The sequence below is a fragment of the Natator depressus genome, chromosome 2 (assembly GCF_965152275.1).
Source record: "Natator depressus isolate rNatDep1 chromosome 2, rNatDep2.hap1, whole genome shotgun sequence".
NCBI lineage: Eukaryota > Metazoa > Chordata > Testudines > Cheloniidae > Natator > Natator depressus.
In genome coordinates this window covers 150,479,523-150,499,780 of record NC_134235.1, presented here as the reverse complement: position 1 = coordinate 150,499,780, position 20,258 = coordinate 150,479,523, and the positions used below count along the sequence as shown (strand labels likewise).

At 43.5% G+C, this 20,258-nt stretch overlaps 1 protein-coding gene across 1 annotated transcript in view; it reads left to right on the top strand.

Moving 5' to 3' along the window:
* The window catches only part of AHRR (aryl hydrocarbon receptor repressor), a 146,751-nt gene that overhangs the window by 100,820 nt on the left and 25,673 nt on the right, over window positions 1-20,258 (top strand). The window lies entirely within an intron of this gene.

The following is a 20,258-nucleotide window of genomic DNA, read 5'->3' as shown; positions in this document are numbered from 1 at the left end:
GCTGAGCTCTACTTCAATTCCCCTTTCCTATTCACATGCTCCTCTTCTGCACCTACCATACCAAAACCCATCCTGGCTCACTTTTCACAACCTCTTTCTGTTTCTACTCTCATACTACTTGAGCATCTTTGGAGACAATTCAGAAACCATGTAGCTTCCTCCACTATAAACTTATTCTCTCTTGTTTCAGCTTCATTCTCTCCCCAACTGACTTCGGAACCTACATCTCTCAGCAACTGTTCTCTCCATCTGATACACTCAATAAATGTATTTGAACAAAGTGCCATGGGAGCAGCAAAGATGCTGTACATTTACTAGGGCTGGTCTACCTACAAACTTGCACCCAAATAACTAAATCAGTTTTCATTCACATTTTTTGTTCTTTTGATGCAAGTCTGTATGTGAATACTTGTTTCAGAATAAGTGTCCTATTTTGGAGTGGATAAAAATCATTATTTAAGTAAAGTGATTTTTAGCTTACATTGTTTTTATATATGTGTTGCTAGGTCTTTATTTTCTTCTTATTATATAATCTCATGTTGTTAAAGTGGAAGTTTTGGGCTTATTTCTTTATTTAGTTTCCTAATTATTAGTGGAATTTCAGATTTTACATAGAAGTTTCATATTAAAAATGTTTATCTGTGCAAAATAAGACAAATTCAAATTAACATCCTTCGTTATGAGAATAACACAAACACCCAATTATAAGCCAATAGCCCATGCTATATTTATAACTGACACTGCCTTTGAATAAATTCAGTGTTCACAAATCAAGAACGTTGAAATGGTTTGATCTGGTTACATTCTCAAGGCAGTAGAGAGACAGCCTTGCAAGCATGCTCAGAGAATTGGAATAATGGGACTAAGTAGTAAATAACAAATGATTTTTTTATCATGAATTGTATTTACGTTTAAAGCATTACATTGTGAATTTAACATCAGTGGGTTAATAACACACTGCTGCTACTGTGTATACAGGTTTTCATAAAATTTAATTTTGTTAATATATTTAAACGCTTTTCACTGTTAACACTGAAGTAATTTTGTTTTGTAGTGACAAAGATTTTATGCTACTTTGGATTTATGAGAGACACTTTGAATAGATTTCAATAATTTGTTTTTTTCCTACTTAGAATCATAGAAGATTAGGGTTGGAAGAGACCTCAAGAGGTCATCTAGTCCAACCCCCTGCTCAAAGCTAAATTAGCCCAGCCAGGGCTTTGTCAAGCCGGGCTTAAAAACCTCTAAGGATGGAGATTCCACCATCTTCCTAGGTAACCCATTCCAGTGCTTCACCATCCTCCTAGTGAAATAGTGTTTCCTAATATCCAACCTAGACCTCCCCCACTGCAACTTGAGACCATTACTCCTTGTTTTGTCATCTGGCACCACTGAGAACAGCCGAGCTCTATCGTCTTTGGAACCCCTCTTCAGGTAGTTGAAGGCTGCTATCAAATCCCCCCCCCCCAACTCTTCTCTTCTGCAGACTAAACAAGCCCAGTTCCCTCAGTCTCTCCTCGTAAGTCATGTGCCCCAGACCCCGAATCATTTTCGTTGCCCTCTGCTGGACTTTCGTTGCCCTCTGCTGCTTAGCCAGTCGGTGCCCAGCCTGTAGCGGTGCATGGGATTCTTCCATCCTAAGTGCAGGACTCTGTCCTTGTCCTTGTTGAACCTCATCATATTTCTTCTGGCCCAATCCTCCAATTTGTCTAGGTCACTCTGGACCCTATCCCTACCCTCCGGCATATCTACCTCTCCCCCCATCTTAGTGTCATCTGAAAACTTGCTGAGGGTGCAATCCATCCCATCATCTAGATCATTAATAAAGATGTTGAACTTCTGTTTGAATAAACTTGATTAAGATACCTGACTGCTTTGCACTGATAGGAAAACTGGGTGCAAAGCAAGCACAATAGGCATAATAAACTATTCTCTAATAGCCAAGAGAGTGTATTCATTTTTGGGCAGGAGGACAGATCGGAATGAGACCTCCTTAAAATGTCTGCCTGCTGCTCAAGTCCCAGAAACTTTGCAAAATTAACCTCATCTTAACTTACACTTTCTGAAATCTTAGGAGCAGAAAATGGAAAGTGTGAGAATTTCTACATTCCGTTCTAATTTCAGTTCTTCAGCGAACTCTACAATTTAGAAACTAGTGGAAATGTGTAAACAGGCACCTTACCTAATCTGTTCAACAAACACGGTCCAGAAACTAAGTCTAAACTCACCCTTTCCTCAGGTTTGGCTTTTTTAACTATAAGGTAATGAAGGTCTACTCCAACCTTTTGCTTAAGTGTAACCCTTCTGCCAATCAGCGTTGGCAGCAACAAGGGCCGGCTTCAGTATCTAGGGGTTCCTTTTCAACAATTCAACACAAAACCAAAACCAACACAAAACCCCCATCCAGTGATCTGGGACAATTACACACCACCCCGGCATCTCAAAGAGGCAATACTTCCCTTCTCGCAAGCGCATAGTCTTAGTGTAGCAAAGAAACTTTTAATAAAAGGGGGGGGAGTAACTCAGCATTAATTTGGGAAAATACCACAAACAGGATTCATAAATATAAACCAAGAGCAAAAGACTCATGGTAAATTGGGCAGTGTCCTTTTCCTTCAGGTTCTTAAGTCCAGCAATCAAAAGTTCCTTTAACGTTCCCGTCCCTTCTCTGCACCCCACTCACAGTTGCTGTCCTTGGTCAGTGCAAATCCAGAGTTCAGAGGTACATCTGCAGAATTCAGCTCCCACCCTGGGTGGGAGAAGTAAGAAGGCACCTTACTTGCTCCGCTGCCCAGGCATTTGCACACTGGTCCTCTTCGCCAGCCACCCTGCTGGCCATCCTGCCAGCCAATAGGCCAGGATGTCTTCAGGTTCCACCCCTTAACACAGCTCTCAGTGATTTCAGCTGTTAGTGGGGGAGCCTCATTCCTGGTGCACAAGCAGGTCTAACACTTAGACCTAGGTAGTATGTAACAAGATCCTCAATTGAGTCTAAATTAGCTGTTTTTATTACACAGTGGAGAGAAAAAGGTCAAATGGTGTCTAAGACCCTTAAGCAGGACCCACACCACTAGGCACAAATACCTATCTCACCCTCTCTCAAATCACTGGGCTTTGGAACCCACATCCCTCTGCCCAGTGAGTGCTGTTTAGTTGAGGGTGAGTCCCTCAATCAGGGTATGCCAAGTACAGTTCTGCTGCCCTTGATGCATACAACAAGGATACCAATGCTTTATCACTCCTGCCCCAATAACAAGGAGACTGGGGATCCAACACCATCCAAAAGTGATCATTTGGGCAAACATCCCATCATGCTGAGCAACTAGGCAGGGTGGGTGTGCCCATGTAAATGAGATCAGCTCCTGAAATCCTTTTCCACAGCTCATCACTAGCTGTCAGGGGAGAGCTCATCCAGACACTACTTACATAAGCTTTACAGCAGTAGTAGCAGCTACTCTTTGGACTATTCACCCCACATCCTCTTCCATACAAGTCACCTCCTCTACCTTATATCTAGATGGACTAATGAGCCACCTGCTTTCCTGAGTCTGCACAACCCACTCTGCTCTTTCCCAGCAGAATCAACAGCTGCCAACAGGGTGGGGTGTTTTATAAACTCTGCTTTCGGTCTACAAAGTCTCTTCTAGAACATTAAGACAGTCCCCACACTCTTGCTTTTCTCAGACTCCATGACACCAGAAATTGTCCAAAAAAAGTGTTTGATGATTTAGTACATACAGTTGAATGTATGTTATTAAGCAAAACATGGAGTATGTTGGTTTCTTTAAAAAACCCTTTCAGAATTACAGGAGTAATACACATTGATAATTACACTAGTTGAAAAAAAGCTAAAGCAGAGAAATTGCTACCAGAAATTAAAACAGGTAGGGAAACTGCAATTCCAGAAGTGCTATAGAACAGTGGTTTTCAACCTTTTTTTCATTTGCGGACCCCTAAAAAATTTTGAATGGAGGTGCGGACCCCTTTGGAAATCTTAGACATAGTCTGTGGACCCCCGAGGTCTGCAGACTACAGGTTGAGAACCACTGCTATAGAATATAGGCTATCACCAGTATCTAGTTTGAGATTCTGTTTCTAACAGCACGATATGTCTGTCATTTACAATAGCTATCACTGTGCAGAAACTGAGGGAAGCTGATTATGGATGAAACATTATGACAGTTCCTACTTTTCAGTATTTTATTCACCTACATGTTAGAAACACCGCTGAATATTCCAGAGAACTCCTGCTTGTGCATGCCTTAATTTTCTACACATCAGAAAAATGTTACGTGAGACTCTTTTCAGATTTGAATTATTTTTGTGGATGAGGATGGGTATCCTCTTTAGCCTCGGTTTGTTATTGCCAATTTAGAGTAATGAGCAATCAGTGCATTATGCTGTGAGTTCTCAAGTAGAACTACTCAGGGTTGCATTTTTTATATTGAACAAATAATTGAGAAGAAAGTTGAAACACTGAGACTAGCTACAGAACAACTAAAGGATAAAATTAAAACATATTATTACCCTAATTTTTCTTCTACCTGCAAATATAACACCTGCTTCTGAGGAACTCAAAACAGAAATTACACAAATTATTACAGATTGTTTCTTTGCTTCAGAAATTATAGTTTTAGTATAGGCATAGTATTTGTGCAAGAGCAAGTACTGTGAGAATTGAACCTTTCTTTACCAGTAAAAATAATAAGAGATGAGAATGAGGAATAACACTGATTAGCGGGTTCCATTCTTGGAAGAGCCCATATTAATTTGTATACCATCATATTGATTATAAAGGAGTAGCAAGAAGAGTACATGCAAAACTATGTCAAATTTTAATGTGCATTTGTGATAATTGCATGGGTAAATGACTTGTTACATATCCAAATAGTCATTTGCACATCCAGTTACTGTGATTATGCATGCTGTTATGATAAGCTTTATGCTTTTCAAATGCCTCAGCACAGTATTATAAAGATATAACCATGAACTATAATATCAAGCCTAACTCTCTAAGTGTGATGTTTTGGGGATCACCCAGCCCAGTAAGGAGTTCTGTCACAGCCTGCTCTGTAATGTTGGGTGCCTTAATGCTGTGCTGCTTTGATTCAGAGCCATGACATCAGTAGCCTGCCCACAAGCACAAGGTCTCAACCTAGCTTCCGCCAGCCGAGGTACTTCTTGTAGGGTGACACCAACAGCCTTCCAGTCCCAAGTCTCCCCAATTCCGCCCTTCCTGAGTTCTTAAGTACCAGACACTCAAACCATTGCCCTCTGGTTCATCACCCCTGAAGGCATGAAACAGCCCTCCAGACACTAGGTTACTTTGGGATTCACACTTCACACAGTTTGCACACCAGAGACCTGCTTGAGATAAAAATAAATGAAAAATTTATTTAATAGAAAAATCACAGATGCAAAGATAAAATAGTAAGGAATAGCAAACATATACAAGTTACACAGAAAAATAAACATAAAGATGCAAACTCAGGCTTTACACTTTCAGATGTTATAGACTCCCTTTCCTAATGCAAGTTACATATTGCCTCTGAACGGTTTCCCAGTATATCCCTAGCCAGAGAGGGGAGCCAGTGTTCATGGACAGCACCTGCCAAGTGACTGTCCATCAACTTGTGGATGCTCTGCAGTTCAAACTACTTCCATTTTTAAGGGTTTTCAGGGTTTTTTTCTTCAGTCACTCTAGATATGCAAAGTGAGGAAAACTCATGCCTTTCTTATTTTTCCAAGACAGGGGGTTTCTTTTCAGTTTCAAGCTGTGTCACTGTCTTTCCATTAATTCTAATGGTCTACCATATTGTCTTGAAGCTGGTTTTGTGCAAACTGTTTGAGACGTGCCCCTTCCTGTCTTATTGATTCTCCTCCCTGTTGTACCACACTTACAATTTAAAAAGGTCTTAATATACATTTATAATCTGTATACATATCTCAAAATGACTGTTCAGTTCAATGCATTACAAGCTTTCATAAGAGACCTGACTTGATATATTTTATAGTACAATAACGTTGTATACAATCAGTTGATTTAACTGCTTACATTTGCGGTTTAAACCTTCTGTTGTCCCCTTGGCGTGTCTGGACCTGGATTGTCACAGTAATGTTAACTGTTGTCCAGTGGAGCTCCCACATTCACTTCCGATAGTAAATCATGAGTAATTCTTGACACAAAGAGAAGAATCACATTCTCACTGTTAAACAACAAAACAAGCTGGTCTACAAAGCAAAAATGTATGGTAACAATGAATCACACCTAGCAAAATGTGCCATTTAACCAATTCATATTGGAGTATTTAAAGTTACCCATTAATAATTTTTGTATCAACAGATTTAGCAATTTCCTTAATCTTTAATTAACCTACTGAAATCTTTACTCTTGCTCTGTGTTGGGGGCCTGAAGCATAATCTACATTCCAATTTCCAGTACCTAATATTTGTAACCCAATACTGTATATTTCATCCCTTGGCCATCCACACAATGGAACTTATCAGTTTCTAGAGTGCACCATAGTGTCACACAGCTAAGTACAGGGTTATAAGATGTTTCAAACCAGTCTGAGTATAGACCATGTTCTCAATTCCATCTTAGGTAAAGGGGTTTATTTGTACTGTGGTAGTGCCTAAGGGCCCCAGTCCCACTGTGCCGGGCAATGTACAAACATAGTAAAAAGATAGCCCCTTCCCCAAACAGTTGACAGGTATTAAGTGAGCTCAGGTTATTTCAGAAGATCACGCTGAATGGGGATATGTAAGGAGAGGAAGGGCAATGGTTGGGATCTATGGTTTGTACCCCATGCCATCAGTAGCATTTTCCTTCACGCCCCCTCTCTCTGTGATCTAATGTGTTTGTGTGCAAGTTTGTAACTACGAATCACCATAGCCCATTGATTTATACTTTCCCACCACATTTCCAAGATGCTGATTACACCTACTCCCTCTTGACAAGCTGTCACATTTCAGCTCGCTCACTGAATTCCGACATGTAAAATAACACACTCACAAACAAGTATTTCTGAAGTTGATCCAATTCCCTTGTGATAGTGATGTGATGGCAAAACATGAGATAAATGAAAAAAACTTTGCAAGCTAAATTTTTCCAGGTTCTCCCTCCCTGTCAGATGGCACAGGTCTCCTGTCCAAACGTAAATTTGAGGTCCAGTGTCCAAACTCTCCGAGCTGCATTAGCACAAGAGATGTTTGAAAGGTCAGCATTGATTGACCTTGCTCTGGTTAGCACTGAATGGACTTGGTCCGCTAACCTTCTAAGTACCACAACTCTTCTTGGGGATCTGAGAAGTCATACCTGGATTGAGTCCGATAGGAAGGAACATGGACTTGGCTTTTTCTGGGGAAAAGAGAAGGTAGCATTGAGTGATAGAATGAGTGAGAATACATTTTTTTCGGTGCTGAAATCTGACATTTGCGAGAGTAAATTCACCCTAGAAAGTTTTCCCTGCTCAAAGCAGCTGGTATGCAATTTTTAACTTGTTCAAATCCATTGCCATGCAAAGTTTTGCCTATGAAAAGAGCTCCCATATACAGTATTCCTTGTCCATGGGATTCACCCATAAAGCTTCCCATGTGCAAAGGGCTTACGCATACAAAAACATGATGACAAAAGTATTATCCATCAACACTTCCTATCTCCATTGGCTACAATGATGGAAATGCATGTCTGCTTTTTTTTTTTAAAATTGCTCTCTTTTTTGTTTCCTAGTACACAAGGCTGTGATAGAAACTGTTTATGAAGGGTACAATTCTGCAATCCCTAATTATGCAGGGCAGTGTTTACTTGCTCAAGTAGCCCCTTTGAAGTAACTTTGTCGATACAATACATGTACACAAACCTTTGGAGTGCTATGAATTATCCTACTATTCTGGCAAAGGGTATGCTTTCATGTCACTAGATACATTGGTGTATCTCTTTGAATAGTCTTTTTGTGTTTCAGCTTGATATCAGAGTTCTAAGGACTTGATTTTTTTTAGTTTGTAAAGAGCATCTTAATTAAGGATTATAAAATGATTTTTGTGCAGGGTAATTGTGAATTTTTAAAAACACTAGTGGAATGGAACAGATAGATCCATTATGGTACAAATTAAGAAGGCTGACTGCATCTTCCCAGTAGTATTCTTAAGTAGACATCATTATGGAGAACGATAGGGATGAGTGTACCGCTTACAGAAGCTTATTATTCAGATCATCAAAGAATAACTCCACCCCACATGTGATACAAAGACTATCAACAGACTGCTAAATGAAACAGCTCTAGATACACTGAAAGCCAACTGACACTGGAAATTTAGTACCCGTGTTGCGTGACTTGAAAATCTGTTCTGAGCAAGGCACGGCTCCAGGCCTTGACTGTTGTACTTTAGTAACCATAGCAGTGTGGTCTCTGGAGATCACAATGCTAGTGAATTTTCCTTTATTTCAAAGAAGAGTAATAAGAGAAATGTGGCTTGGAACTGATCTTTTTTTCTTATTTTTACTATGCCATGACCTTGACCAAAATATCTTTGAAGTATTTGCTGGCTGATTCTCTGTTAAGGGACCAGAAAAAACATCAGGATATATAAAGGATCTTGCCAAGATAGGAAGTCCTATCTTTCTCAAAATATTTGTCTTCATTCCCAGGGAGAACTTTTTTATTAATAATGTTTCTAAAACCTCATAATGAAAGAGGATGATAACTTTAATCTCAGAGCTACTGTGGGCACTAAAGTAACTGTGAACTTGCTTTGCACTGACATATTAATTGTTTTTTGTTTAAGTAGCAGGTGCAGCTTTTCGTGAGTACATAATTGGATGTACTTGTTTTTAAAAAGAACACAGTCCACAGTTTGATGCCAAGCCCTTTTTTCCATTTGGAAAAAAGTGATTTCATTTTTCATGTACAATGTAAGAAATATGAGTTTCTTAAACAAACAAAACCAAACACAAACAAACAAGTGTTTGCAGTGCATAGTTAAGTCTGTCTCACATGTTTCAAGTTTTAGCTTGGATTAGAAATTCCATCTGCCATTGAATCCATATGGTTTACCAAATGGCATTTTACAATCATTTATTTTTACAGCTTAGATAATAAAGTTGTATTTAGTTGTCACTGCTCAAATTTTTACTGTGAAAGCTTTTGAAAAAGTAAATATACTCAATGTTTGAAAATTGTTTTGGCAGGCAATTGAACTATTATTGATAAAACACTATTTATTACTATGTAGTAAGCACAGCTTGGACAAAGAATTGCAGAATGAAGGTCTTTTAATATTTCTCTATTCTCTAAAATCTAAGAACCAGTCTGTAGCCCTTCCTACACTTCCACACACTCCTGCAAGGTGCCCCCTTACTCCCCGATGCCAGCTATCTATACTGTGGGGGGCTGTGCAGTTTCCATAGGGCTGCTATATTCCCTTCCCCACACATGCAGGTAGGAGTGGACAAGATTGGGCAGGGAATGGGCAGATCTCCAACATTCCAGCCTGTGTTGGGGATGCACACACTGAGCCAAATATAGGGCTGGTGCTGAGTATGTCACTGTGACAGGTTCGATCACAGAAATCCCCTTGGGATTGTCACCTGATGTGCTGAGAGTACCTTTGAGCCCGTTTTCTCTGCCAGTTTGGGCCTCTGGAACCCTGCTTTGTTGAGCCAGACACGCCAGTCTGCTCCAACACTGACCCAGGGTCTGAACCACATGCCCCAAAGCTGCAGACTTAACTGAAACAGCTTAAGAAGTGCTCCTGTCTCCAGCACCCAGACACCTAGCTCCCAGTGGGATCCAAACCCCAGATGAATCCGTTTTACTCTGTATAAAGCTTATACAGGGTAAACTCATAAATTGTCCACCCTCTATAACACTGATAGAGCGATATACACAGCTGTTTGCTCCCCCAGGTATTAATTATTTACTTACTTAATAAGCAAAAGTGATTTTATTAAGTATAAAAAGTAGGATTTAAGTGATTCCAAGTAATAACAGACAGAACAAAGTAAATTACCAAGCAAAATAAAACAAAACACGCAAGTCTAAGCCTAATACATTAAGAAACTGATTACAGATAAAATCTCACCCTCAGAGATGTTCCAATAAGCTTCTTTCACAGACTAGACTCCTTCTTAGTCTGGGCCCAATCCTTTCCCCTGGTACAGTACTTGTTAGCTCCAGCTCAGGTGGTAACTAGGGGATTTCTCATAACTGGAACCTCCTTTGTTCTGTTCCACCCCCTTATATAGTTTTGGCACAAGGCAGGAATCTTTTGTCTCTTTGGGTCCCCACCCCTCCTTCTAAATGGAAAAGCACCAGGTTTAAGATGGATTTCAGTACCAGGTGACATGATCACATGTCCTGTGAGACACCAAGCCTTCATTCTTCCTGGCCTGACTCACAGGAAGGCTTGCAGGTAAACAGAGCCATTTACAACCAATTGTCCTAGTAGATGGGAGCCATCACAATTCCAAACCACCATTAATGGCCCACACTTTGCATAATTACAATAGGACTTCAGAGTTATATTTCATATTTCTAGTTTCAGATACAAGAATGATACATTTATACAAATAGGATGACCACACTCAGTAGATTATAAGCTTTGTAATGATACCTTACAAGAGACCTTTTGCATAAAGCATACTCCAGTTACATCGTATTTACACTTATAAACATATTTCCATAAACATATGGCGTGCAATGTCACAGTCACCCCCTGTGGAGCAAAGAGGTAATGAAAGCAGATTCCTGGTCTGTTTCTGGGGTAGCACAACAATGCACTGCCCTGTTCATCTGTACTGAGCCCTCTCTACTGTGGATAATATGTCTTTTCATTGAGTAGTGTTTTAAGATAACATTTAAAAAAAACAGCCAAATACCTGGACTTTAGTTTTGAAGTTTTGCTCCATATTCAGCTGGTTTTTTAGTTAGTGTGGATTGTGCTGCAGGTTTCCCAGCTAATGTACAATTTTTGTAACATGGACCTTGAGTTATCACACATAACTTTGCTAAGGTGGAATTAGGGTTCCTGCTGCACAATAGTGCCTTCCATTCCCTGTACTCTTTCAGAACATGGAGCTTCAAAACCTCAGGCTTAAATATTGGGAAACCAGGAGGTTCTCAGTTAAGGTCTTCCCACAAAAAGCAGAAAAGAAAGTAGGTGTTACAAGAAAGAAAAAACAGGGGTAACTGCACTCTCCACACATCTCCTGCACTTCCCTACTCTGTTCCATCTCTACCCAAATACACACATCCTTGAACTCCACTCCTGAATCTCCCTCCACTACATCAACCCCCATCCCCGTGAACACCTCCTCCAACCACCCTGTCTCTCTTTCTCTCACCTCCTCCAACCCCCCGTCTCTTTCTTTCGCCTCCTCCAACCCTCCCCCAAACACCCCTCTTCCCTCCCACATTTCTCTAACCTCTCCCTATACATGCATACACTCACTTAGTCTCCTCCCACACAAACCCTTCCTACTGCTCCAACGCCATTCCAGTTCTTTGAAATATTAGCAGTAGCTTATCCATGTTTCACAGCTGTGGAGTGAGTTGGAAATTAGTTCTGCATTTTAAAAGCAGACTTCAGTCTCTTGTAGAATATGGTGCAGGGCCTAGATGTGGCATTGGGTGCAGAACATCCCTTAATAATTTGAGTAGCAATTTCTTGATCCATAAGAACAGTGTTTAACAAAATTCCTACAAGGTAAGTCCACTACCACCTAGCAGGGCTGAATACCTCCATCTTACATGGAAGCCAACAAAAATGGGAATTAAGGGCGCCCGGTACCTTGCATTATCAGGCCCTATGTTTCAGAGTGATTCTAGGTCTCGTATATGCTTTCCCAGATGTGGGCAGGCAAATTACCTTGTTTTTTTTGAAGCAGATGGCAAGGTCAGCATTTCTAGCTATCTCAGCTAATGAATAGTTGATGACTGGGAAGTTCTTTGCCGTGTGCACATTGCGAGTATAGTCACCTGCATAAAGGAGCTCACATAAATGCTCCATTTATCTTTATGGAGGTTTTTAGTCTGGAGGTTTTAGTTAAAGACCCTACCAGATGTTTAAAATGTAATAAAATTCCTGAAATCACATCAATGGTGGTTTCATTGCTGCAAAGAAGAATCCAAAAAAACAAGATGCCAAAAATCCTTTCTTGTCTCCATCTGATATTGTAAATGGGTATGACAGAATACCATCCACAGAGATACTCTCAGCACAGTGAAAGACACAAATGGGAGGAAGTAAGATTCATGTTGCATCTAGACTAGAGCCCTGTTTACAGAAGAAAATAGGACCAGTTCCACAATTGGTTTTACTGGAAGAATAGCCATGGAGAAACTAGTGATCAGCACCAGTTCAGCTAGCCAGAGGTAATGCCTGTTCTGAGCAGGGATTAACTCCAGTTGGCTAAACTGATCCTGACTGCAGTTTGTCCTTGTCTACTTTACAGCTAACCCTTGGCTAGCACCAGTTCAGCTAAATCAATTGGTGAAACAGTGCTATTTTCTAATGTAGACAAGGCCCTAAAGCAGTGGTCCCCAAACTTTTCAGGGTTGCGACCCCCCCTTACCCTTGTCTGCGCCCCCATCCTGGAGGAGAGGCGAGGCTGTGGCTCCCGGAGTGGGTGGGTGGGAATGTGGACGGGATAAGCGGGCCTCAGCTGGGGCCGTAGGTGGGGGTGGGTCTGGGGCTGAGAACAGAGCTGCGGCCAGGGGCTGAGGCTGGGGTCGAGCCTGGGAGCAAAGCTGCAACCGGGCTGCAGTGGGGGCCAGGAGCCCCACTGAGGCTGGGAGGCTCTCCCTCCCCACCCCCCATGAGGGCTGGCCTTGGCCTGCCATGTCCCCCAGAATGTTCCTCTGCGCCCCCTTAGGGGGGTGCGCCCCACAGTTTGGGGATCTCTACCCTAAAGTCTTTCTGCTGGGCCTCTCTCTAGCCATCCATTTCACACATCGCGGGTTCTTTAACGCATAGTTCACCCTGGGGTGAGTAGCCACACAGGTCCAAATTTCTCAAAGGTGCTCAGCACCTACCATTACGGACAAATGTTCTGAGAAGCTCAGCACATTGGTGCTGAGCTCTTTTGAAATTCTGGCCATAAATGTCACAAAGGAAACTGCTGGGTGCTGAGCAGTCTTAAAAATCTCACCCTTAAGGGAACTGAGCTCTTGAAAACATGGCCCCACAATGCATGAGAATTAATATATCTGTCCACTGTAATGTTCATGTTTTTAATTAAAAACACAGGTTGAGGGAAGGGAAAAGTAGCAGTATTATATATATATATATATATATAATACATATAGTGACAGGGTCGGGCCAGATGGCTACAGGAGAGTAACAGAAGGCAGATATATTAGCCCCAGGTTAAGTAGGTTCCTTTTCCCTGGGTAAGGTAAAGGGAAGGTTCCCAAACAATCAGGAACCTTCTGGAGACAATTAAGACAGACAGGCTGATTAGAACACCTGCAGCCAATCAAGAAGCTGCTAGAATCAATCAAGGCAGGCTAATCAGGGCACCTGGGTTTAAAAAGGAGCTCACTTCAGTTTGTGGTGCGCGTGTAAGGAGCTGGGAGCAAGAGGTGCAAGGAGCTGAGAGTGAGAACGCATACTGTTGGAGGACTGAGGAGTACAAGTATTATCAGACACCAGGAGGAAGGTCCTATGGTGAGGATAAAGAAGGTGTTGGGAGGAGGCCATGGGGAAGTAGTTCAGGGAGTTGTAGCTGTTACACAGCTATTCCAGGAGGCACTCTAGACAGCTGCATTCCACAGGGCCCTGGGCTGGAACCCGGAGTAGAGGGCGGGCCTGGGTTCCCCCCAAACCTCCCAACTCCTGGTCAGACACAGGAGGAGTTGACCTGGACTGTGGGTTCATGAAAACGGCCAAACTGAGGGCTGCTGTGAAGCTCCAAGGCGAGCAAATCCGCCAATAAGCGCAAGACCCACCAAGGTAGAGGAGGAACTTTGTCAAAACTGGTGTTAAAAGTGGGATCTGGTGTGCACAGCGCAGCTGAGGAAGGAGGGTGTTTGGGAAAAAAAAAAAGGAGAGGGTTTATTTTATTTTTTTTCACCACAATGGAGGAGGTAGTGCGGGCACTGATGCAAGCCACAGCTGCCCAGCAGGAGACTACTCGTGTCCAGTCGGCCGCCCAACAGGAGGCAGTGTGGCTGCAGCAAGAGACTAATCGCCTGCTGATGGACCAGGCTGCTCAAGCCTGGGCTATGTTGCAGGAACTGGTAAACCAGGTAAAGGCTCTTACAGAGCTGAACCGTGGCCATGATGGGATGCAGATCATGCGGGCCAGCAATTGGCTGCAGAAAATGACGCGGGAGGATGATGTAGAGGCATACCTCCTGGCCTTTGAGAGGACAGCCCTGCTGGAGGCTTGGCCCCGAGAACAGTGGTCTGGCATCCTCGCTCCATTCCTGTGTGGGGAGGCCCAGAAGGCCTACTATGATTTGCCTGAAGAGGCTGCGGCAGACTACCCCCAGCTGAAAGCAGAGATCCTGGCCAGATCTGGGGTAACGACCACAGTGCGGGCCCAGCGATAGCATGAGTGGAGGTACCAGGAAAACAAAACCCCGCGGTCCCAATTATATCACCTCATCCATCTCGCACAAAAGTGGTTACGAACTGAGTCCTGGAGTCCGGAGGAGATACCAGAGGTTCTTGTCATCGACCGGTACATGAGAGGACTACCACCAGACCTTCACGTCTGGGTAAACCAGAACGAACCCTCCACCTACGATGAGGTTGTCATGCTGGTAGAAAGGTGAAGGACGGCGAGGGAGCTGACCCGACCAGTTAAGGAAGAAGCACCCCTGGTTAAACTAGCAGCACCAAGCCCTAGAGCTCAGGTGACTGGGCCGCCAGGAGAGCCCAGGTGGAAAAAGAGAGGGGCTGAAGGCCCACCAGAAGCCACCAGGAGTCGGAGCGCTGAGGTGGAAGAGGATCGTGATGTTAGACTGCCCAAACCAAGAGATCAGGGATAACGTACGTCCATGGGACAGTTGGTTATTACCCCACCATCCCAGTAAAAATCGAGATTCAGGGGAACACTACTGAGGTAACAGCAGGTGTAGTCCCTAAACTCCCATAGCCGGTGCTCATAGGGAGGGACTTCCCAGGGTTTGGAGACTTACTCCCAGTAGGGGAATTGGAGAAAGGGGGAAGCCCTGAAAGTAGTGAGGCATCCACAGTAGACTGTCAACCCCCAACCTTCTCTGAAATATCCCCAGATTTGTTCTCCACTCCCAGACAGCGTAGAAAGACAAAAGGGGAAAGAAGGGCAGCTAAGGCCTTGGGAACCCGAATACTGGCCCAAAGCCAGAGGGTCGCTCTCTTAGGTTGGCGGACCTGAGCAGCTGAAAAGGAGGCCACCCAGGAGGGCGAAGCACCCGAGTCTGACCCACACCCTAATGCCTCTGAACCAGGAGAGGCAACAGAGACTGGCCCCCTAGATCTCGGGCAGATTAGCCCCAGGAGAGGAAATTTTGGATGGGACCAGGCTGAAGACCCAAGGTACGACAACATTAGGAAGGAGGTGACCGAAATAGATGGGGTCCCCGTGGAAGGGAAAACCCAGGGACCAGGACCCTACTTCATAATGAAGAAGAATCTCTTATACCGGGTTGCACCAGTACAGGGGCAGAAGGTACAGCAGATCCCTGTACCTCAAAAACACCAGAATGCTGTATTAAGTCTGGCCCATAGTCATCTTTTTGGGGGGCCATTTGGGGGTAGAGAAGACCCTGGCATGGGTCCTGCAACGATTCTTCTGGCCCGGAGTACATGAAGAAGTGTGGAGGTACTGTGCGTCCTGCCTGGAGTGTCAGCTGCACAGTCCCCGTCCCCACTTGAGGGCACCTTTAGTACCCCTTCCCATCATAGAGTTCCCCTTCGAGCGAATAGCCATGGACCTAGTGGGACCCCTGGAGAAGACAGCCCGGGGTCACCAATATATACTTGTCATTCTGGATTATGCTACTCGCTACCCAGAAGCCATCCCCCTGCGGAACACGGCATCTGAAACGATAGCTAAAGAGTTGGTGGGGATCTTTGCCCGAGTAGGGCTACCAAAGGAGATATTAACAGACCAAGGTACCCCATTTATGTCAAAGCTAATGAAGGACCTCTGTACGCTGCTCCATATACATACCCTGAGAACTTCAGTCTATCATCTGCAGACCGATGTGCTGGTAGAAAGGTTTAACCGAACCCTCAAGGCAATGATAAGGAAAGTGGTAAATCGGGATGGGAAGGATTGGGACACCCTACTACCCTACCTTATGTTTGCAATCCGGGAGGTACCTCAGGCCTCAACTGGGTTTTCTCCCTTTGAATTATTATACGGACGCCACCCCCATCGCATACTAAATATCACAAAAGAAATCTGGGAAGAGGAACCCAATGAGGGGAGAAATATAATTGACCATGTGTTGCAGATGCGAGAACTGATAGCCCAGGTCACCCCTATTATACGGGAACATTTGGAAAAGGCGCAGGAGGCCCTGCGAACCCATTACAATAGCCAGGCAAAAGTCCGACAGTTCCAACCAGGGGATCGGGTGATGGTGTTGGTACCCACAGCAGAAAGCAAGCTTTGGCCCAATGGCAGGGGCCCTATGAGGTGGTTGAACCCATGGGGGAAGTAACCTACAAGGTGTGGCAGCCAGGACGACGGAAACAAGAACAAATTTATCACATTAACCTCTTAAAGCCTCGGCACCAACGAGAGGCGTGTGTAGTGGCCTAAGAGACCCCGAGCCAGGGAAATAACATGCAGGAGCAGATCAGGATATCCACTGATATGACACCAAACCAGAAGAAGGAGGTAACTGAGATGATCAACTGATACCAGGATGTGTTCTCAACCAAACCAGGTCAGACCACCGAAGCATATCACCACATTATCACTGACCCTGGGACAAAGGTAACTTTAAGGCCCTATCACGTCCCAGCAGCAAAAGGGAGGAGATCAAGGCAGAGGTAAAAAGGATGTTGGAGCTGGGAGTCATCGAAGAGTCCCACAGTCAGTGGTCAAGCCCGATTGTGTTGGTGCCCAAACCCGATGGCACCTCTAGGTTTTGTAATGACTTTCGCTGGCTGCATGAGATATCCAAATTTGATGCATACCCCATACCCTGTATTGATGAGTTAGTTGACCGCCTGGCCCAATTTTTGACCACCCTTGATTTAACAAAGGGATACTGGCAGATTCCCCTTGCCAAAGATGCGAAAGAAAAGACGGCATTCTCTATCCCAGAGGGTCTGTTTCAATATACTATTCTTCCTTTTGGACTGCATGGGGCACCTGCCACTTTCCAGCGTCTTATGGACAAGCTCCTAAGGCCCCATACCAGTTATGCAGTGGCATACCTGGATGATGTGATTATTCACACCCGCGACTGGGAAACCCACTTAGAAAAGGTGGAAGCGGTTCTGGACGTGCTAAGACGGGCTGGCCTCACAGCCAACCCAGCCAAGTGTGCTATAGGGCTAGCTGAGGCTAAATACCTTGGCTACATTGTAGGAAGGGGCATGGTCAAGCCCCAACTAAACAAACTAGAGGCTATCCAAAATTGGCCCCGGCTGAATCAGAAAAAGCAAGTCCCGGCATTCCTGGGGGTGGTGGGGTGCTACCGACGATTTATTCCCCATTTTGCTATCAGAGCGAGTCCCTTGACAGACCTGATAAAAGCCTGGGTCCAAACATGGTGAAGTGGACAGATGCCGCAGAGAAAGCATTCATGGATCTATGGACAGCCGTCTGCAGTAACCCCGTGCTTATAGCCCCAGACTTCAACAAAGAATTCATTTTTACAAACAGATACTCTGAAGTAGGATTGGGAGCTGTCCTATCCAGATGGTTGGAGATGAAGAACACCCAATCCTCTACCTCAGCAGGAAACTCCTCCTGAGAGAGCAGAAGTATGCCGTGGTTGAAAGAGAATGCCTAGCTGTGAAATGGGCCATGGAAACACTATGTTATTACCTTCTGGGACAACGGTTTACCCTTGTGATCGACCACGCACCCGTCCAGTGGATGCAGCGAAATAAAGAGAAGAACGCAGGGTGACCAGATGGTTCCTGTCTCTACAACCTTTCCAGTTCACCATACAACACCGGGCTGGAAGCCACCATGGCAATGCAGATGGCTTGTCACAAGTACACTGCCTGACGTCCCAAGTTGCCCAACCCCGTAGTGGTAAGCGGGGGGGGGGATATGTGACAGGGTCAGGCCAGATGGCAACAGGAGAGTAATAGAAGGCAGATATATTAGCCCCAGGTTAAGTAGGTTCCTTTTCCCTGGGTAAGGTAAAGGGAAGGTTCCCAAACAATCAGGAACCTTCTGGAGACAATTAAGACAGACAGGCTGATTAGAATACCTGCAGCCAATCAAGAAGCTGCTAGAATCCATTAAGGCAGGCTAATCAGGGCACCTGGGTTCAAACAGGAGCTCACTTCAGTTTGTGGTGCACGTGTAAGGAGCTGGGAGCAAGAGGTGCAAGGAGCTGAGAGTGAGAACGCATACTGTTGGAGGACTGAGGAGTACAAGTATTATCAGACACCAGGAGGAAGGTCCTGTGGTGAGGATAAAGAAGGTGTTGGGAGGAGGCCATGGGGAAGTAGTTCTGGGAGTTGTAGCTGTTACACAGCTATTCCAGGAGGCACTCTAGACAGCTGCATTCCACAGGGCCCTGGGCTGGAACCCGGAGTAGAGGGTGGGCCTGGGTTCCCCCCAAACCTCCCAACTCCTGGTCAGACACAGGAGGAGTTGACCTGGACTGTGGGTTCATGAAAACGGCCAAACTGAGCTCCAAGGCGAGCAAATCCACCAATAAGCGCAAGATCCACTAAGGTAGAGGAGGAATTTTGTCACAATATACAACTTTAATCTCAAACAATCCCAATGCTTTTTACCAATTGATATATAAACCATATGCAGGAATTAGTTAATCCATCTCTGAAATACAGTCCCTCTGTGGTGAAAAAGTGTCCTGGGGGTCCTGGGGTAGGGGAAGGTAGGCAAAATTAGACAAATCTAGATTAGGTATGACCAGTGTTAATGTTTGTGTAGTGTACTTCATTTACATCCGTTCTTATTTTTATACTTGTCTTGTTGCTTACATTACCTGGCATAATATTATTCTACATATATTGTCTTCTTTACCGTGTATTGGTTTATGATATTAGTGCATTAAGTTCCATCGCTTAGTCCACTTACTTTAAATATTCCTTATTTTATTTATATAATTATGCCAACATATGTATTTTGTTAAAGTTCTTGAAAAATTGGTTACACTTGAGAATACGACTGCAGTTATATAGTAGTTGTACTACTGTTAAAGTGTTACCCACAATAGTTAATTTTCTGGTTAGAGGATTTTGTATTAGGTACATGTATCAAAAATATATATTCAGAAAAGTTAGTGGAATATAGTAAGTTTGAAATTAAATGGGTGACAAGTAATTTGCTCATGTCATTAACCTTCCAGTTATATGAATTAGTAGTAATTCCAAGTATCATAAAGGTTAACCACATTGTTATTACATTTTAATTAGTCTCTCTATTAAGTGTAACCAAAAAAGGTAAGTTTAAAAAAAGGAGAGAGAACACATTCCAGGTCATTATCCACAATGTCATTCCAAGAAGGAGAATGCTCTTGCTGAAAAATTATGGAAACTACCACAATGTATGGGGCGGGGGAGGGGGAATTAAAATATCTTTACATTGTGGTAGGCAGTGGAAACAAATTTAGGATCAGACTTTGTATTAAGGGCTTAGGACTGAAATAATTAACATCCTACTATTACTAACCCAGGGGTTACATATTTTTGGCAATACAGATGTAATGTTCAAAACCTCTGAGCTATTTAAATGCCTAATTATATTTGAAACTATTATAGCCTCATGTTGATATGCAGGAATTTAATTCTGATTATGAAAATCAATCCCCATATATCAAGATGACAGGATACACCCATGTGTTATTTTCTTTAGCATTTGATAAATAATATTTGATTAGCCCATCATTGTATAGAGGCAGAGTCTGCTCCTCTTGCACTGAGCAGCAACTTTACATCAGAGTCCTATAGATATCAATGGAACTACTCACTGTAAAGACAGAAGAAACTAGTCCATATGATGTAGCAGACAAATCAGTGGGGTACAGATGCTGCTTGTTAACCTCATGGTCAAAGTAAAGCTAAATAAAATTAATAAATGTCTATTTTAAGCAACACTTTAGTTT